The 16,514-nt window shown below is 42.0% G+C and overlaps 1 protein-coding gene across 1 annotated transcript in view; it reads left to right on the forward strand.

The window, feature by feature from the left end:
* Nucleotides 1-5,440: 5,440 nt before the first annotated feature.
* Nucleotides 5,441-16,514, forward strand: part of LOC103258314 (zinc finger protein 266-like) — a 28,774-nt gene continuing 17,700 nt past the window's right edge. The window contains exons 1-2 of the mRNA XM_008055989.2: nucleotides 5,441-5,472; nucleotides 5,800-5,885. The gene's annotated coding sequence lies outside the window, so the exon portion shown is untranslated. The remainder of the gene's footprint in view (nucleotides 5,473-5,799; nucleotides 5,886-16,514) is intronic.

Raw genomic sequence — 16,514 nt, forward strand, 5'->3', positions numbered from 1 at the left:
AAGAAAATATCAACTCTGAAGAGCCAAAAGGAAAAAGAAGGAAGAAGACCAAATAGAGATGAAAGGACCTGTAGGGCACCATTAATCAGAACAATGTGCACCTTATTGATGGTGAAAAAAGATAAGAGAGAAAGGGGAAGAAGTTGAATGTGAAGGAATAATAGCTAAAACTTCCCAAATTTGAAGAAGGACATGCATCTTCAAATCTAAGAAGCTCAAAAAACTCCAAGTAAGATAAACTCAGGGAGACTTATCCTGAGTCACATTATCATCAAAATGTCAAATAGCAAAGACAAAGAATATTGAAAGAAGTGATTACTTTTTTTTTTTTTTTGAGTTGGAGTCTCACTCTGTCGTCCAGACTAGAGTTCAGTGGCCGCTCCTGGCCATTGCAGGCTCGACCTGCTGGGCTCTGGAGATCCTTCCGCCTCAGCCTTCCAAGTAGCTGGAACTACAGGCACGCGCTACCACGCCGGCTCATTTTTTGATTTATTGTAAAGATGAGGTCTCACCAAGTTGCCCAGGTGGGTCTCGAACCCGTGGGCTCAGGCAATCCACTCACCTCAGCCTCCCAAAGCATGGGATTACAGGCTGTGCTTTACTTTAAATGTAAATGGTTTGAACTCTCCAGTCAAAGTCCTGCAGTTACAGAATCAACAAAAAAAGACCATGATCAAATTGTATTCTGTCTACAAGAAACTCACTTAGATACAAAACCACAAATAGGCTGAAAGTGAAAGACAGGAAAAGGTATTCTATGCAAATGGCAACCAAAAGAAAACTGGGTTGTCTATACTAATATTAGTCAAAATAAACTTTAAGCCAAAAATGGTTACAGTAGACAAAGTATGGCAATATGCTGATAGAAATGTCAGTTCATCAAGAAGATATAACAAGCTGGGCATGGTGGTGTGCATCTGTAGTTCCAGCTACTCACGAGGCTGAGAGTGGGAGGATTGCTTGAGCCTAGTAGTTTGAGTCTAGCCTAGGCAACATAGCAAAATTCTGTCACTGAAAAAAAAAGATTTAAAAAAAGATGTAACAATCATAAACATATAGGCACCAAACAAGAGAACCTAAAACAATTCAACAAAATTTAAGGGAGATATATAGTTGTATAATAATAATTGAATAATTATGTGCCTTACTTTCAATAATGAAAACAGCATCTGGTGAAGAAAAAAAAGGTTATCTAAATAGAAGATGAATAAGGGTAGAGAAAACTTGAACAACACTATAAGTCAACTAGACCTCTGAGACATGTAGAACATTCCAACCAGTATCGTGAAAATACATATTATTCTCAAGTGTGTATGGATCATCTTCATGATATGCCATATGCCTATCCCACAGAACAAGTCGCAGTAAATTTAAGAGCATTGAATACATACAAAGTACCTTATCAAAACACAATGACATGCAGCTAGAAATCTGTAACAGAAGAAAAATATAAAAATACACATTTAACAAATTTGTCATCAGAATCCAAGGGGGACATAAGTCACTGGGATAACATATCTAATTTGCACATAGATATATACAAATTATAGATATAGATATGTATAAATTAAACAGCACACATTTAAAACAGTGGACCAAATCAAATTACAAGGCAACTGTTCTCACTGCAAAAAAATTGTATTTGAGATGATGGATAAACTAATTAGCTTGATTTATTTCACATTGTATTCATGAATCATAACATCACTTTGTACCCCATAAATATAGAAAATGAAAATTTGTTAAATAAAAGTTGCTGGGCATTGTGAATAACATCTGTAATCCCAGATATGTGGGAGTCTGAGGCCAAAGGATCATTTGAGGCCAGGAGTTTGAGATAAGCCTGGGCAACATAGTGAGACCTCATCTCTACAAAAAATAAAAATACGCCAGGCATAGTGGCACATGTGTTTAGTCACAGCTACTTGGGAGGGTGAGGCAGGAAGATTGCTTGAGCCCAGGAGTTCAAGGTTGCAGTGGGCTTATAATAGCATCACTGCACTCCAGCTTGGTGGCTCAGCCTGTAATCCCAGCACTTTAGGAGGCCGAGGCAAGAGGATTGCCTGAGGCTGTGGGTTCAAGACCAGCCCTGGCAACTTGGTGAGACCTTGTCTCTACAACGAATTAAAAAAAAAATTAGCCGGGCTTGGTGGCTCAGCCTGTAATCCCACACCTTTGGGAGGCTGAGGTGAGTGGATTGCCTGAGCCCGCGGGTTCGAGACCTGCCTGGGCAACTTGGTGAGACCTCATCTCTACAATAAATCAAAAATCAGCTGGGCATGGTAGCGCACCCATAGTTCCAGCTACTTGGAAGGCTGAGGCGGAAGGATCGCCAGAGCCCAGGAGGTCGAGCCTGCGATGGCCAGGAGTGGCCACTGAACTCTAGTCTGGATGACAGAGTGAGACTCCAACTCAAAAAAAAAAAAATTAACCAGGCATCTCTACAATAAATAAAAAAAAATAAATTAGCCAGGTGTGGTAGTACACGCCTGTAGTTCCAGCTAACTTGGAAGGCTGAGATGGAAAGATTGCTGGAGCCCAGCAGGTTGATGCTGGAGTGGCTGTGAGTGTGCCACTGAACTCCAACCTGGGTGAAGGAGTGAGACTCCAACTCAAAAAAAAAAAAGCAATCAGTCAGGCACAATGACTCACATTTGTAATCTCAGTATTTTGGGAGGCCAAGGCAGGGGCATCACTTGAGCCCAGGAGTTCAAGATTAGTCTGGGCAACATGGTGAGATCTCATCTCTACACACATACACACACACACAAATTAGCCAGACATAGTGGTACACACCTGTAGCCCCTGCTACTCTGGAGGCTGAGATGGGAGGGTCACTTGAGCCTAGACGTTTGAGGCTGCAGTGAGCTGTGATCATGCCACTGCACTGCTGCCTGGGTGACCCAGTGAGACTCTGACTCATAAAAGCAATTTTAAAAAAAAAAGGCCTCTGACAGTTGTCTTACCCTTCCACCATGTGAAGACACAGTGAGAAGATGGCCAGATAAGAGCCAGGAAGCAGGCTCTCACAAGACACTGAATCTGGAACTGCCTTGATCTTGGACTTCCAGCCTCTAGAACTGTAAGAAATAACATTGCTGGTATTCCTTTTTTAAAATGAATAAATTATAAAGAAAATTAGAAAACATGTAGAGATAAAAATGAAAACAGAACAGACCAAAACTTATGGGACGTAATGAAGAGAGTTCTCCGTAGGAAAATTTTTTTTTATTATATATATTTTTTGTTTTAAAATTGTGGGGTACAATTAAGGGTTAGGTATACAAATATTCATTGTGCAGGTACCCTTGTTGGGAAATTTTCTTTTTAGATTAGAAAATATAGTTTATTTAGAAAGTATATTGGAGACAGAGAAAGAGGGAATTCACTTCCCCAAGGTAGGGGAGGGGCCAAGCCAGGAAAAACGGTCCAGTCATAGCTCAAAGAGCACATGGCCACACCATAGCTTAGCAAGGCAATGACTGGGAATTTTCTAGGTGTAAATATCTATACATTATTTTATACCTTGAGGAACTACCAAAAAAAGAAGAAACTAAACACAAATCTCGCAGAAGGAAAGAAAGAATAAGGATAATAAGAGAAATACATGAGATGGAGAATAGATGAGGATCTAGTCAATGAAAATCATTGATACTAAAAGTTGTTTCTTTGAAAATATAAATTAAAACTAACTAATTTTTATTTAGATCAACAACAAAAAAAGATACACATAATTAAAATAAAATTGGGGTATACAACAAACCACACAGAAAAAAGATTACTAGGGGATACTATGAACAACTGTACCGCAACAAGTTAAAGATAACCTGGACAAAGTGGACAAATTCCTAGAAATGCATAAATTACCTTAACTGAATCAAGAAGAAATGTAAAAATCTTCAACAGCCTTATAACAAGGAAAAGAGATGAATTAATATGTCAAAACCTCCTAAAAAGAATTGTCAAGGACCAAGGAACTGTCAATTTACTAGTGAACTGTACCAAATATTTAAAGAACACCATTGTTTTTTAAATCCTTCTAAAAGTAGAAGAGAGTACTTTCTAAATCATTCTATGAGGCTGGCATTACACTATTACCAAAGCCAGATTAAAAACTTCATAAGAAAAAGAAATTACTATCTATCATGAATATAGATGAAAAAAATCCTTAACAAAATATTAAGGCCAGGCATGGTGGCTCACGCCTGTAATCGCAGCACATTGGGAAGTTGATGGGGGAGGATTGCTTGAGCCCAGGAGTTCGAGACCAGTTTGGGCAAGATAGTGAAACCTCAACTCTACCAAAAAAAAAAAAAAAAAAAAAATTAGCTGGGTGTGGTGGTGCACACCTGTAGTCTCAGTTACTTGAGAGGCTGAGGTGGAAGGATCGCCTGAGCCAAGGAAGTCAAGCTGGTGAGCCTGACCGTACCACTGCACTCCAGCCTGGGCGTTAGAGTGAGATGCCGACTCAAAAAACAAAAACAAACAAGTCTCCTTTGGTTTCATAAAAATTAAATAATACGGCAAAGTACAAATAATTAACAGCAAAACAGCTATCAGTTTTACTAAGAAACACAGCAAAAATTTTTATTTTGTTATTTTATTTTATTATTTAATTTTATTTATTTGAGACGAGGTCTCAGTATGTTGCCCAGGCTGGGATCGAACTCCTGGGTTCCAGCAATCCTCCTGCCTTGGCCTCCCAAAGTGCTGGGGTTACAGGTGTGAGCCACCGTGCCGGCCCATTTCCAAAGAAATTTTAGAACTATCCCTGAATGAGTGAAGAATACCTGGTGTCAGTGCTATTTTACAACGTAGTGTGGAGGACTCGTAACTTGTGATATAAGATCCGAGGAACAAAGTCAGAAACACATTTGAAGACAAAAAAATTCATTATTTACAAAAAGTATCAGTACGTTGAAAACACAAATCGGCTATTAAAGTGTAGCATAGTGTCCAGATACAAGAAATCAGACTGGGTCTACTGAATGTAGCAGATAGATCATTTCGTGGGTTGGCAGGTTTATCAATGGGAGAATCACTGCAAGGGTACTAGGGATGCTGACGGGGGCGGGGGGAAGGGCTCGGGGGCAGATAGGAAAGCTTTTGTGAGCAAGTCCCCACCTCTAGCTTATGCGGTCTGGGCCAGGTCCCACCATCGACCCCAGTCCAGGGTATGGGCCCCGCCCCTTTTTGTAGCTCCGCCCAGAGGCCTCGTTCTAACCTCAACTTTGTCCTGTGAGCCTGTGTCTGCCTCCCGCTCCCGCGCTGAGCCGACCCCTGGGTTATTACCAACTACGCGGGAAGAAACCAGAATTTGCTGTGGCTGAGACTCCAGCCTCGGAACGCCAGGCTTTCTTCCGCGTGTGAGGCTGGAAGCGGAAGTACGTCAGCGGAGCGCCGCTGTCTCTTCCGGCGCTTGGGGCCAAGTTGCTATTCTTCTTGATGGTCCTCGGGCTTAATACAGCTTTGGTGAGACCGGGTAAAGGGGAACAACCGCTGCTAGAACGAGTGGTGGAAGTAAAACTTTGGCGCAGGCCGCCGAGGGGCCTCCTTAGAGCGGGCTGGCCGGTCCGCTCACCTCCGTCCTGGCCTCTCTTCCCCCCATCTCACCCTATCCCCGCCCCGTTTCCCCTCCTTCCCCAGCGCGCCAGGTCCGGGGAGGCCACAGGAGCTGAAGGTCCTTCCCGGAGCTGTCTTGGGATTCGTCCTCAGGGTGCTTCCTCGAGGTTGTTTCAGACACGGTGGTTGCCTCTTCAGAATCCTCCAAAGCGGCCTTTGTTCGGTTTTTTCTTTCAGAAAGAAACAAACTTTCGCCGTTCGAGTCACGTTGACAGTGACCTTGCGTCTTCCCGCCTCACGGACCTGGCGACTGGCGCGTCCCGGTGAGCACGGGGTCAAAGTTGGTCCAGGGAGTCCTCTACCTCCTGTTTTTGCAAACAAACGTTACGTCTCAGAATTTGGCTTTCTCTTTCAGCTTCCTATGTATTTATTTTTGACACATTCAGGCAGAAATATAAGGCTGTTATCAGGTGTTTGGAGTGTGCTTATTTCTGTATGTGAATATAAACGTTTGAAAACCGCAGGTCTTTTTACTAAAGAAAAACAAGAGTACTCAGCTGTTCTTTTTCATCTGAACTTTCTAGGCCTGTGCCTCCCCACAGAGCTTCAAAACAAGGGCTTATAGGAAGAAAGGATGGAGGCTTTGAAGAATGTTGAAGATTGCAGGCATGACACTTAAAATTTAAATGCTGGTAATACATACTCTTTTTTTTTTGAGTCGAAGTCTCACTCTGTTGCCCAGGCTGGAGTGTAGTGGCCCACTTACGGCCACCACAGCCTTGACCTGCTGTGCTCAGGCGATCCTTCTGCCTCAGCCTTCCAAGTAGCTGGAACTACCGGGGTGCATTATCTCGTCTGGCTTATTTTTTTTTAATTTATTTTAGAGATGAGGTCTCACCAAGTTGCCCAGGCTGGTCTGGAACTCCTGAGCTCAGGCATTCCTCTTGCCTCGACCTCCCAAAGTGCCGGGATTACAGGTGTGAGTCACCGCGCCTGGTCTAAGGCAATACATATTCCATAGATGAAGACATTGTCCTATTAAAACCACAGTACTATTATTTGAACCAAGAAAAAAGTGATGTTGTTAATCTCTACCGTGTGTAAGGAAGTAAATTTCTCCACTTTGTTCCAAAATATGCTTTTGGTTATTTTTGGATCTGATCTCTATCCAGGTTTTATGCATTGTAACTGTCTTTTTGAACCTAGCATTCACTATTTATTATACTGTCTTTGAAGAATCACTTGTTCTTTCAGAAAGTCACGCAATTTGTTATTTCTTGTATTCTTGTGATATGTTTAAAAGTTTTGTCCATTTCTTATAAACTGATGAGTCTCTAAATAATTGATTAAGACAGTGAAAAAATTCAGTCTAGGGCTGTGCTTAGGGTGCTTATAAACTAGTGGAGGAGGCTGTTATTTAACCAAGCACATAAATATAGTATAACAAATTGATGAGAGTCTGGAAGTAAAGTAGAAGGAAGTTATTTTCTCTGTCATTGTGTGGTAGGAAGTGAAGCTAAGAAAAGAGTTATATTTAAGCTGAGACCAAAATATAAGTTGTATGATTTAGCTATGTTGAAAGGGAAGGAAATAGGAGGAATGGACAAAGCATTCTGTGAATTAGCTGATTCCATTTCTAGGGTGAGAGAGGGAGTGCTTCAAAGTTTGCTCCCAGGTTTGACTGAGTCAATTTCTTTGGTTGGGGAAAAATATGGTGAAATAATCTAATCCTCAATGTATACATGACAGGAAGAAGTACATGATATCTAATCAAATGATGTAAATCAAGGAAAACAGGAGAAAGTATGAATGTTTTTTTTTTTCTTTCTTTCTTTCTTTTTTTTTTTTTTAGTCAGGGTCTTACTCTGTTGCCCATGCTGCAGAGTAGTGACATGCTTATGGTTCACTGCAGTGTCAGACTCCTGGGCTCAAGCAATCCTCCAGCCTCAGCCTCCCAAGTGCACCACCATGCCCTGCTATTTTCTTTAAAATATTTTTGTAAAGACAAGATCTTCCTATGTGGCTCTGGCTTGTCTCAAACTCTTGGCCTCAAGTAATCCTCCTGCCCTGGCCTCCCAAAGTGCTGGGCCCAGTCACGAATGTATTTTAATTGTATTAATTTCCTATTAATTCAAGCAATGAATGAGAATCAGTGTCTGCGCATTGAAAACTAAATTCTTCATGAAAATTCTCTTATGTTAATTATCAGTTTTAGGGAATGTTTGTGTCCATAAGCAGAGTCAAAACCTCTTTCAGTGTTGTTTTTTTTCCCTCAGTCCACTTTGGAATTCCTCCTCATATGCAAACTAGTGATTTGTTTCCCTGAACACAAGTCCAGAGTAACCCAATATGTGACTTTTATAGATATGCACACATCTAGAGTGTTGGAACACTCAATAAGTAAATGACCACAAAACACCTCTGCCAATGTGAACAGCCAGAAAACTGTGAAGGGGCCTCAAGGTTTGAAAATACAGCAGGTCTCCAAATAACGTCAGTTTGTTATAATATTGATGAGAAAAAAATTGATTCCCAGTTGAGGCCACTGTGGAGTTTGCATGTTCCCCCCATGTTTGAGTGGGTTTTCTCTGGGTACTCTGGTTTCCTCCTATATCCCAAAGATGTACATGTTAGCTTAATTAGTGTGTCTGAATTGCCCCAATATGAGAGAGGGAGAGAGTGTGTGTGTGTGAACCCTGTGAGGGAATGGCTTCCTGTCCAGGGTTGGTTCCAACCTTGTGTCCTAAGCTGCCAGGATAGGCCGCCTCTCATGACTCTGATCTGGAATAAGTGGGTTGGAACGTGAATAAATGAATGACTACAAATTATTGTAAAGTAAAAGTAATGTATACAGTAATACAAATGAATGACGATAAACAGAACCAGTCAGTGAGGCCACCATATTTGTTATTGCTTGTTTTTCGACTGTGTGGTGGTAGGAAATGCGTCTTAAGTTTTCTGCTTTGCATCATTTATTCCTTGATTTAACCTAGCACTACTATTACTGCCATCTCTCACTGATTCATAAAAAATTGTATAAATAATTATTTTACTTGTTTTTACTAGTCTTTCTTAAATTATATATAGCTCACATGTTAAATAGATGAGTGGTTTGGGTCTTTATTTAAAAGTTTAGTGATATTTTTGGGAAGAGAAATAATGCTATAGGAATTTAATTCTTGTTTATATCAATAAGGCTATGGCAAATTTGGTTTTGTTGTATGTAGTTCTGTTGAAGGTCTCAGTTTCTGGGAACCTATTGACAACTTTAAGTGAGGGCTTACTATATCCATGTTTTCCATTTGCCTCTAAGGGATCTCAGTGAGCTAGCTGAACATAGTGAAATAATTGATGAAAGTTCTGGCGTAAAGTTGCTGAGGATGTGCATATACTGCTTTTTGTGGTGTTTATTGGAAAAGCAACTTCAAAAGCTGTTGGCAGTATACACTAAGTTTGTATATATACATGCTCTGTAACACAATAGTGATACATGTAACACGTGTATCAAGATAAAAGTAGGCCGGGTAAAGTGGCTTACATGTATAATATCAGTATTTTGGGAGGCTGATATGGAAAGATTGCTTGAGCCCAGGAGTTCAGGACCAGCCTGGGCAACATAATGAGTGTCTACCAAAAAAAAAAAATCTAAAAAATAGACGGTAGCATGTACCTGTACTCCCTTCTACTCTGAGAGGCTGAGCCAGAAGGATCACTTGAGCCCAGGAGGTTGATGCTACAGTGAGCCATGATCGTGTCACTGCACTCCTGCCTGGGAAACAAAGACCCCCAACTCAAAAATACAGAAAAGATAAAAGCAAATATCTTTTATACCTGTGTTATTTGAAATGACCACATATTGCCAAAAAGAAAAAAAAATACACAACCAAATGTGTATCAACAGAAGAATGGGCACACTGTAGTGTACTTATACTATTGGAAAACTCTGTAGCAAATAGAAAGAATAAATCAGCGGTAGATGCAAAAAATACATGAACTTTACATACCTAGACACAAGATAATGTCTACTCTTTCCCAAGTCAGGAATTTAGACTTATTAGATGTGTATTTGTTATCTGTTGCTGCCTAACAAATTAAGTGTAGTGGTTTAAAACAGTGCATTCATATTATGTCACACTTTATTTAGGTAGGAGTCCAGACATGGTTTAGGATTACAATCAAGGCACTGGTTGGGTTACAGTCTCATCTAGCTTAACTAGGAAAGCTTAAATAGGAAAAATTCTATTTCTACACTTACTTTGGTAATGGGCAAAATTCATTTTCTTGCAGCTTTAGGATTTGCTGCTCACTGTCAGCTGGGGACTGACCTTCGCTCTTAAGAGTCTACCTGTAGCTAGGCTCGGTGGCTCAGCCTGTAATCCCAGTGCTTTGGGAGGCTGAGGTGAGTGGATTGCCTGAGCCCGCGGGTTCGTGACCCGCCTGGGCCAGTTGACAAGACCTCACCTCTACAATAAATCAAAAATTAGCTGGGCGTGGTAGCGTGCGCCTGTAGTTCCGGCTACTTGGAAGACTGAGGCAGAAGGATCGCCAGAGCCCAGCAGGTCGAGGCTGCGGTGGCCAGGAGCAGCCACTGCACTCCAGTCTGGGCGATAGAGTGAGACTCCAACTCAAAAAAAAAAAAAAAAGAATCTACCTGTAGTTCTTGCTACATTGTCACTTCATTAAGCCAGCTAAAGGAGTGTCAGAACTCCTGGAAAGCCTAGACCCTCTTTAAAAGACTGTCACCTGATTAAGTGAAGCCGACCCAGATAAATTACCTGTGAATGAACTCAAAACAGATGTAATTTGAGACCTCAATTACATCTGCAAAATACCTTCAGTTTTGCTAGATTCCTTTGAGTAGAAATAGATCAGAAGTCTTACATACACTCAACAGGAGGGCATTTTCTTTCTTTCCTTTTTAAGGATTTATTTGGAGGACAGAAAAGCTCCTACAGCAGGAGGGGACCTGAAAGAGGTTGCCCAAGGAGGGCATTTTCTAGGGTCATGGTTACCAATAGGTGGAGATCTTTGGGGTCACATTATGGTATTTGGCCACAGTGTGGCTATAGTCCATTGGATGTTGGAAAAGCTTGCTGGGTTACTTCAGTGGGAGTTGGCCTATAGTCATTAGGCAAGATTGAAACAATATTCCAAGACAAAGGCTAGCTGCAGTTGGTTGGTCATTGTGTAGAGGGAGTTGGGACATTACTGTAGGTATGAGGCCTAGGATAAACGGTGTCTGCCTCAGGAGAGCTATGACAAATACCTCTGGGCACACTCAAACTGGGGGTCATGGGTAGGTATGTAGAGACAATTTGGATGCCACTTCATTTGCAAAGCCTGGGACTTTAGCATCCACATCTGACTTTGGGAAGCAAACCTCTGGGGCACAAATAGGTACACAAAGAGAGAGTTGGGCTGACATATAGCATGAATCCTGGAATGCAGTGTTATGGGAGAAACAAGTCTGTTGGCACATGTGTAGAGGATGCCCTTGCTAGTGGGAGTCCTTTGAGCATGTGGTGCCCATGTTAATAGAGCCATGGGTTGGTGGTGATTAGGCCAGGGCTTCTTGAGCACCCAGAGACTGTGTTCTGGGCACACGACATGGGCAGGGTGCTATCAGGTATCCTCACACCCACACCTCTGACTGCCATGCAGCAGTTGTACTCAGCAAGTGAAGTTCCCTTTCCTCTACAGCATCCATCTTGTGTCCCCTTTTTGTATGTTCCTCTAGTTTAGTCTTGAAGTCTCTCTCTGGAGAGTGACTTTCAATTCTAGCCTGCCCTTACCAGGAGGAGAGTTATGTTCTGGTGTGTTGGTCAAGTGTGACAGAGAGGAGGCAGCACAATACAATATGAAATAACAGAAGTTTTATTACATATCTTCAAGAGAGGAGGGGTGCCCTGGAAAGCTGATGGGAAGTCCAAGGACAGCAGTAGCAGCAGCTAAACCACTGGACAGGAAATGCAAGAGAGAGGACCTGCAGAGTATGCCTTTTTTAAGGTCATGGGGATTATCCCTTAGGCCTTTCCCAGTGTGATTATGAATTGGCTAGGTTAAAGAAAACATGCACAAAGGGGGGAGTTTATTTACACAACTCTGGTTGTCCATTAGATTTGATTGTGGTCAGCAGCTGTGGGATGCACTGGGGTTTGGGTCAGTGAGATGAGGAATAAGCAGGCTATATTGCAAACAACACAGAGAGAGGAAGTTTTAATTAGGCTAAAGGGGATGGGATATGATGGGTTTCAAATAACTTAGGTTAGAGAGATGCAGAGGCAGCAACTGTACTCAACAAATGTATGACAATTCATTCCTTAGTACCTTGGCGTTATCTTTTTTTTGAGTTGGAGTCTCACTCTGTTGCCCAGGCTGGAGTGCAGTGGCACGCTCACGTCCACCCCAGCATCGACCTGCTGGGCTCTGGCAAGCTCCGTCTCAGCCTTCCAAGTAGCTGAAACTACAGATGTTCACTGCCACACCCGGCTAATTTTTTGATTTATTGTATAGATGAGGCTCACCAAGTTGCCCAGGCGGGTCTTGAACCTGCGGGCTCAAGCAGTTCACTCACCTCAGCCTCCCAAAGCACGGGATTACAGGCTGAGTCACTGAAACTAGCCAAATATTTATTCTTACATGTTCAAACTTCAGCCACCTTCAAAGTACTCTCCATTTGATGCAATACACCCATCGAGATGCTTTTTTCACTGCTCAGAACAGATTTTGAACTTGTCAATTTTGATGCCTTTTAGTGCTTCTGCCGTTTTTTATTTCACCTCTTCTACATCAGCAAAATGTTTCCCTTTGAGGACTGTTTTCATCTGGGGAGACAAAAAAGTCACTCAGAGTGAGATCAGGTGAATAGGAGCACGGGACACAGAGGTCATGACTTTTGGTCAAGAACTGCTTAATACTCAGCACTGTGTGGGCAAGTGTGCTCATAAATCACCCATCATGAAATGGGCTAATACATTGATAGACTCTTAAAAAATGTCACTGAAGCCAAATGCAGTCTCCTATAACAACACTAGCTGGTACATTGATGTCGATGGATTCCTAGAACATTTACCTAGCAGGGGAAGCTTATACTACAAGGCACCTGCCCTCCAAAGGCAATTCCGGTTTTCTTTGGGTCCCCCTTCATATGTAAAGATTAGTAGTGTTGTGTGTAACCAAGGGGAAGGAGTAGTTGTGGCCAGAGAGGCAAGGTCGGAGGTTGAGGTAGAAAGTGAGAGTTACAGTAGGAGGAGCCATCAGGGAGTGGGTATTCTTTTCCCCAGGGGCTGTGAGGTTTACTGATGTGAGGCAGGCTCCTCCTGGGTAAAACAGTAATCTCCATGGATTTTAGTAACACAAATCAGATTTTCCTTTAGGTGTGGATGTGTGGGAGTGTACGTTTCAGCAGGGAACAAGTACTATATCAGCATCATGAGCTAAGTAGACAGTTAAGGAAGAAAAGCAAAAGTTCTGTGTCTGTGCTATAGTTGTAATAGTCCATGGACATCGCTGTGTGGAGGTTTTAGTGTAAGAGTTGAGGTCATTTCCAACATCAATGGTTGGGGCTGTGTTATCTGAAGTGATGTCATCTTGCGGTGATATTTTGGGCCAGGGAAAAGTCATCTGGGCTGGGGTATCTACCCTTTTTTTAAGTGTGTGCCCTCTGGTGTAGATGTGGCTCTCCAGGTTATAAATCAACAAAGTACTCAGGCCAGTAGTAATAAGACCAACAGTTCATAGACTGATGTGTAGCTGCGCCTGACAGGGTTTGTTTTTTGGTGGAAGTCTAGGTTCAAATGGGTCTCCTATCAGTTGAGCAGCCATCTGGTCTGTGGGACAATGTATGGTTAATGTTTTCCGGGAGAATATGCATCCTCGATTTGGCCTTTTGCCCATGTGAAGGGTTGAAGTAACTAAGTAAAGGCTGAGGCATGATAGAGAATTCCAGAAGTTTATTTGTTGGATAGGAACTTGCAAAGTAATTGAGGATTTCGTTGTCTTTAAGCGAAACCAATTATCTGAACCTTTTAGGGTAATGAAATATTGGATATCTTTTTCAAGGGACTAGCATTGTGTATTTTAAGAAGTGAAATGTGTATCTTGGTTACTACTATTAATATATGTAACTCCAAAGGGAATTTGGAGTGTCCTGGGAAGGCCTTTCATTGTGGTCTTAGTATATGTGGAGATGTCTGATTTTGCTTTTTATATTTTGGGTATCTGGGAGGCAAGAGATTTCCAGACAATTTTTAGGTAAAATAAAATAAATAAATAAATGTGAAAATGGGACCATTTGTTGCCCAGGGCATCCAGGGCTAAAATGACTGACTGAAGTCTGGCCAAGTGTGTTCTGTATTGTCCTGTCCTTTATTAGGAACTTCCTGGCTAAGGGATGGAAAGCAGCAACACTACACTGAGCTCCATCATGTATTATGATGAACAGTGTTGCCATAGTCTATGAACTCTCATTACTGTTCACTCAGTTAATCCCAAAGGACTTTCCAGGTAGTTTAGGAGCCTCGGGGAGAGCTGATCTCCATCACTCCGGGATCTGGCAAGGGACTGAGGATGGGGAAGCCACCCTCTCCAACAGATGGAATATCCTAGAGGGCCTAGGTTTGGCTCCATTCTGTCTTAAGGAGGCCTCAGCAGCCTTACTGAACTTGTGAGGTGCTGTTTCCATGACCCAACGCATAATGGGCAGCTGGATGTTGAGTGTTACAAGTTCAGAGAGCCCTCTGTTTCTAGGAGAGGCCAGTAGAAAGCCAGTCATTTGTTGTTTACTGATAAGTAGCAGAAGGTCAAGAGGGGCATTTCTTGCATTAGGAACCCTTTGGCATAGTGGCCCCCATAAGTGGTCCAGAGACTCCATGAAGCATTAATAAAGTTGCCAAAGCCTCTATTATGAAATGATTTTTTTTTTTGGCGCCACTACTTGGTTTTTGTTTGTAAATAAAATTTGTAAATGGGGGATATGTTGCCACCAGAACCTAAAAGTACTAAAAGATACTGGGATTATTTATCCTTAATGAGTTTGTCAACTGAGTCTCCTTGGAGAAGAATGCTGTTTAATGTAATGTCATTCCCGTGTTCCTGGAGAAAGTGGATGTCATTAAGATCTTGTTGTCAATATGTGTGTAATAAGCCGGGCTCGGTGGCTCAACCTGTAATCCTGCGCCTTTGGGAGGTGAGGTGAGTGGATTGCCTGAGCCCGCGGGTTCGAGACCTGCCTGGGCAGCGAGACCTCATCTCTACAATAAATCAAAAAATCAGCCGGGCGTGGTAGCACATGCCTGTAATTCTGACTACTTGGAAGGCTGAGGCGGAAGGATCGCCGGAGCCCAGCAGGTGGAGGCTACGGTGGCCAGGAGCAGCCACTGCACTCCAGTCTGGGTGACAGAGTGAGACTCCGACTCAAAAAAAATGTGTGTGATGACAGATCTGTTGGGTAGCCTGGAATGTGTCTCTGAATTGTGTCCTCTCAGAGGTGGAGGCAAACCACAGTTGACAGGCTATTGAAATAGGCACTGAACAGAGCTTGTTATCTAAATTGATAAGAACACAGTATTTACTGGTTGTTTATGGAATAGAGTTAGGAATTGTAATTATATTGGGTATGGGTACCTTAATGGACTCCAGCATTAAGTTTGTAGTAATCCATCATGATGTGCCATTTGTTTTCAGATTTAAGAACATGCAAAAATGGGCTGTTAAATGGAGAGACAGTCGATACAACTCTTCATTAATTAGGGTTTATACGAGTTTTAATTATTGAAGGCCTGTTTTAACATACATTGGGCCATAGTAACTATTTTAATTGGGGATTTATAGGATCCCATATTATCAGGTCAATTTGTGTCAAAATCTTTCATTTTAATTTATTATTTATGATGGAGTATTTTTTGCCTAATATGGAATATGAGGGCAGTGGGTAAGCAAAGCTACGACTAAAATGAGGCATACCTATTTTTTTCTTTTGTATTTATAGTTACCCTTTTAAGAAGTTAAGGGTCACAATGGTTAAATTTAATGAGATTCCCAGGTATAAGTAAAATTTGAGTCCCAGACTGATGAAGCCCAGGCAACAATTTTGTTAATTAGTGCATTTTAGCAAATGTTAGTTAAACTTAAATTGAATTGCCTTTTACTACCCATCCCCCCAAGTTTTGTGTTTGAATCACTGAGTAATCTAGGGCTAGCAGCATTATGCTCATTAGACCTGGCATTTGCTTAGTACTTAAAGCTTAAAGTTCCTCTTTTCTTTTTTCATTTTCTTTCTTGGACTTACAGCCTCCCAAAATCCTAGGCTTTTCCTTTTTTCCTTTTTTTTTTAAAACTGCCTGAAGGGTTCTTAGTTTCTGTCTCTGGTTGATAAGAGGAAAAGAGCGGTAGGGGTAAGGGGTCTAGTGCCTTTAGGCAGTTAAAAAATGGGAAGTTCAAATCTCAAGATAATCAGTTCCTTCACCCTCATCTTTTGTCCCCCCTCCTAAGTAAAATGTTTAGAATGACTTGTATCTCCAAGCTAAAATATGTTTTCTTTCTCTTTGGATGTTTACCTGACAAGTTCTTGGTGGTCCCAGGTGGTGCCTATTTTGAGCTGTCCTCTTTTTGTGGTTCCTGACTGCCACTTTTGTAGGCAGCTACCTCCCTCTCTAGGGTGTCCTGTTGACTTCATTAGGATTAGGGACATAGAGCAACAGATGCAAGGGATGGAAGCAATATAGGGATAGCAACTTCAGTGGCACCCTTGCCTGCAGGGTGCCATCATCTCCCCAGTGAAGGAGGTGCCCCTGTTGTCAGGTTGGGAAGTCTAGTGACCTCCCTAGGTACTGCCCCCTACAACTCAGTGGGCAATCAGAATTCTAGTCTTCCTCTTGTACTCTGCCAGCCCTTGAATTGGCCCAGTGTCTACCTTACTCTCTTCTGCTTCTCAGGGGCAAGCCAATTGGGCC

This window comes from Carlito syrichta, unplaced genomic scaffold, assembly GCF_000164805.1.
Source record: "Carlito syrichta isolate Samal-C Ts95f unplaced genomic scaffold, Tarsius_syrichta-2.0.1 Scaffold302065, whole genome shotgun sequence".
Taxonomy (NCBI): Eukaryota; Metazoa; Chordata; class Mammalia; order Primates; family Tarsiidae; genus Carlito; species Carlito syrichta.